This window comes from Salmo salar, unplaced genomic scaffold (assembly GCF_905237065.1).
Source record: "Salmo salar unplaced genomic scaffold, Ssal_v3.1, whole genome shotgun sequence".
In the NCBI taxonomy this organism is placed as follows: domain Eukaryota; kingdom Metazoa; phylum Chordata; class Actinopteri; order Salmoniformes; family Salmonidae; genus Salmo; species Salmo salar.
Window position 1 is genome coordinate 1 of NW_025548921.1, and position 5000 is coordinate 5000.

At 33.9% G+C, this 5000-nt stretch overlaps 1 non-coding gene across 1 annotated transcript; it reads right to left on the reverse strand.

The window, feature by feature from the left end:
- On the reverse strand, positions 1-115 carry LOC123733862 (5S ribosomal RNA; the record flags this gene model as incomplete). The annotated part of the gene is made up of 1 exon (XR_006764225.1): positions 1-115. It is a non-coding gene; the product is annotated as a 5S ribosomal RNA (ribosomal RNA).
- Positions 116-5000: the final 4885 nt, after the last annotated feature.

Consider the following 5000-nt stretch of genomic DNA (forward strand, 5'->3'; position numbering starts at 1 on the left):
TACAGCACCTGGTATTCCCAGGCAGTCTCCCATCCAAGTACTAACCAGGCCCGACCCTGCTTAGCTTCCGAGATCAGACGAGATCGGGCGTACCCAGGATGGTATGGCCGTAAGCGAGAAACAATCTCTTGCTACAACATATATAGTCAAAGTGAGTGTGATAAACAGACATTGCATTTTCACCAATTAGATAAGCAGCTTGAACTTTGTGTCACTGAAAAGTAGAAGAAATTACAAACACTGTTCCCATCACTTTTTAGCACAGGTAGTTGGATAAAATACAAACTTTATTTCCTTTCATCATTTGAACAGGGCAAAGGAGCACAAAGCACACACAAGCTGCATTCAGCAACAATATTCTTGTTTGTCTTATAAATACAAGGCAGATGCTAATTGAAAACACAAGGAAATTTGATCCTATTAAAAGGCAGGAAGCTGCATTTAGTCAATTCATCATTAAATGCTTACTACAAGGCAGTGTTGCTGATGAAATAGAGCAAGAGCACACCCTCGTGGACAAAATGCTTACAGCACCTGGTATTCCCAGGCGGTCTCCCATCCAAGTACTAAGCAGGCCCGACCCTGCTTAGCTTCCGAGATCAGACGAGATCGGGCGTACCTTTTTTTTTTTTTTATCTTTTATTATGAAAAAACACATAATATTTACAATATTCAAACAATAATAATAAAAAAGGATGAACAATTCATCCTTTTACAAAATCAAAAAAGAAAAGAAAATAAAACCAATTAAAATAAACACAATCATCCACTAAAACCAATTAATAATTAAAAACAAGTTTTCCATTTTGATCAATTTCGATAAAAGTGCTCCCCCACACAAACAGTTTTTCAAAATTACATCCTCCATATTTATATATTAGTTCAATATCTTTCTCTAAAATACTTTTAAATAAAACCTCCACACTCACAATTTTCCCTTCATAATGTCCTAAATTCCTTCTTTGTCTTACAGCGTATCTAGCATGGCTAAGAACAAAATTCATCAAATTAATATTAAAAACTTTGCTTTTTCCATTTATACCAAATAGAAACAACATCCTCCACTCAACCCCATTTACAATATCTTCTCCCCAATGTTGTTCTAAAAGCCCCTTTATAAACTCATGAAACCATTGTAATCTACTACATTCAATAAAAAAGTGCATAAAATTTTCCACCTCCGTACCACAAATATCACATTCTCTTTTAATGTCTCTATTTATTTGATGTAAAACCACGTTCGTAAAAATCCTATTATGTTTCAATTTAAAATCATTATCTTCACATTCTATAGTATTATATTTGACATTGACATTCTTCCATATTGATTTTACATCGATATTTACAAATACCCTAGACCACACTTTTTCTGAAGCAGGAGCTTTTATCTCTCTTAAAATACATTTTCATAAATCTTTTTAACTTTCAAACCTGATAAAACATGTTTCTCCCCATTACTTTCATAATATAAAACCGGTAAACCCTTAGCTCTCTCAACCACCTCTGTATTTATTAAAAGCACCCATTCTTCAGGAATACACCCTAAAATTCTCTTATACATATTTTCTATTGTAGTTTTACTTATTTCATCTTCTACTTCACAAACATTATCATAAATCGCTTGTACAGTAAGAAACCCTGGAATGACCTCGTATAAAATATCCCCAATCTGTCTCATCCCAGCCCTCATAAAATATTTACAAAACAACATCTTATTATTATATTGTATCTTGGGATTTAAGAAAATTGGCTGATTTAAAATATTGTCTAAAATGGTACACTCATAATAAATATTTGGTAAAAACTCCCCCAAGCTTCAAACACTTCTCTATAAAACAATGGTATATTACTTAACATTTCTTTTTTCATGCACATCAATAAACCATTGTCCCCCATCCTCCCAACCTCCTGCAAATACTCCTTAAAAAATCTTTTCCATCCATAATCTAGTTCACCATATAAATATTTCCGTACCATTTTAACTCTAATTGCTTTTTTTCCTTACATTTAAATCCACCAACTTCAAACCCCCCCTCCTCATATCCTGCAATCAATGTTTTAAAAGAAATTTTCGCTCCTTTCCCATCCCATAAAAAATCAACTAAAATCGTATTCATTTCAGATAAAACCCATTCTGGTACATCTAAAACGTTCATGACATGAATAAAAATTGACATCAGCAAGGAATTTACAACAATTACTTTCCCTTTTAATTTCAAAGCCCTCCCCCTCCACATATTTACTACCTTCCTAACTTTATTTATAACCCCACTCCATGTCAGATCCCTAGCTTCTTGTTCCTTCACCCCTAAAAACACACCTAACACCTTAAAATAATCATTTACCACCTTAAAAGGAAAAGTCCCCTCATTATTCTTCCCAACATACATTATTACTGACTTCTCCATATTCACTTTAGCTCCTGAGGCTTTCTCATATACTTTAAAACACTCCATCACCCTTTTAACACTTCCCTCATCTCTGACTGTAATTGTGGTATCGTCTGCATATTGATGAATTAAACTAAAACCTCCTTGCGGAGTCTCTACACAATTTATAAAATGATCTTTTTAAGGTATGCCGCTAAGGGTTCTACCGATAAAACAAACAATAAAGCTGATAAAGGGCACCCCTGTCTCACTGACCTCTCAAGAATAAAAGAATCTGTTAAAACCCCATTACATTTAACCCTACTTTTAGCCTTTCTATATAATAATTTTATCCATCTTATTATACCATTTCCAAACCCATACTTTTCCAGTACCCTAAACATAAAATCATGTTCCACCCTGTCAAAAGCTTTATTAAAATCTATACTTAAAACAATCCCCCCATCTTGTCACTATTCATTTTATTTATCACATCTCTAAGTGTAGTTATGGTATCTGCTATATCTCTTCCAGGCACACTATAATTTTGTGTAGGTGCTATAATATCATTTAAAACCATCTTCATCCTATTTGCCAGTATCTTAGCTAAAATCTTATAATCTGAGTTTAATAAACTAATTGGCCTATAATTTTCTAGTTTCAGTTTGCTCCCCTTATTTTTATATAAAATCGATATCAGCCCTGTCACCATGGAATCTGAAACAGTATCATTGTCTTCCATATATTGATATACTTCTAATAAAATAGGTGCTAAAATACTTTCATACATTTTATAAAACTCTGCAATTAGTCCATCTACTCCAGGACTTTTATTTATTTGTAAACCCTTAATTGCATCTTTCACTTCATCCATTGTTATCTTCCTATCACACATTTGCTTATCTTCAACACCAATTTGCACATCCACACTACTTAAAATCTCTTTTACACACCCCTCATCCACCTCCCCTTTCTTAAATAAATCCTTATAAAAATTCTGTACAGTTTCTAATATTTCAACATAATCATTTACCACTTCACCCTTTACATTTTCAATCTCACTAATATATGATTTCGTCTGTTTAGTTTTTTCTAAACCAAGAAAAAAACGAGGTACATTTCTCCCCTTCTAAAACATATTTTGCCCTACTTCTAATAATTGCACCCTTACACTTCTCTATTTCACATTTGCTCAATTTTGCTTTTAAATCTAAAAACCTTTCAATAGTATAATCAGGATCACTATCACATTTCTTCATTTCTTCATTCAATTTTGTTCTTAAATAATTTTCTGCTCTTATCATCCTACTCCTCTTCTTCCTTGCATATCTAATACTAAAAACTTTTATTTTTTCCTTAACATTTTCCCACCACTTGCACTTATCATTCCCTTTTTCTTATCCTCCATTTCATCTTCTATCAAAGATTTAAGTTGTTTCCCGTATTCCTCATCACCTAGATACCCTGCATTCATACACCATATTCCCCCCTTTCCTTTCCTTATCTAACCCCACCGAAAATGTTAACCCAGCATGATCACTAAAAGTTGTAAAAATATATTTAATATCCTTCATAAAATTCCTTAACCCTTCATTTACTAAAACCAAATCTATCCGTGTCTGTTTCAATTCCCCTAAAACCACCTGCCTTCTAGAAAATTCTCTCTTATTCGGATTCTCCTCCCTCCATATATCAATTAAATTGTTTTCAACCATCATTTTCCTTAAAACCCCCCTAGATACATCACTTCTAAAAATAGCTCCCCTTGTCATATCTAGTCTATCCATTTTTACATTAAAATCCCCAACTAAAATACAGTTTCCCTTGCACCATTTCGCTAATTCTAAAAATAAATTCCTTCTCTCTGTTTCATTATTCGGCGCATAAATATTTATAATCCTAAAAACCCTACTCATATATTCAAAATCTAAAATTAAAATCCTCCCATTATTATCATTATATATCTTCTTCACATTTTCTACTACATCCTTCCTTATTAAAATTGCAACCCCACATGAATTCCCCCTACCATTGTTTACATAAATAAAATCCCTCCATATTTTCTGAATTTCTAAAACACACATATTATCCCAGTGCGTCTCTTGAATACATAAAATATCAGAATTCTTTATGTGTACTATTCTATTAAATTTTCCTATTGTTCTCAACCCATTCGCATTTATCGACATTATTGTTACCATACTAATAAATAATAAAATTATAAAATATAATTTCATTATCCTCTACCTTTTATCCAGTTTCTTTCCTCTTCCACCCTTTCTCTCCCCCCTCCGCTGCTTTCCTCTTCCTGTATCCTCCTCTCATTCTTTCAAACTTTTCCCCATCATCCGAGTCCGATATCTCCTCCAAGTCCATTTCATCCAGCCAACTTTTCTTCTTTACACCCTCGTCCGTTGTGCTCCCCGTGTTCATCGCCGATTCTGGAATGTTCGTTGTGCTCCCCGTGTTCATCTCCGTCTCATATATTGTCGTCGTTGTGCTCCCCGTGTTCATACCCGTCTCTGTTATTGTCATTAAACTTAAAACCCTCTCCATTTCTTCACCCCCCGAGTTACTTGTTTGTGCTGTGCTTTCCCCTAAAACCTGTGAGTCCCCCGAGCTTCCCCCCAG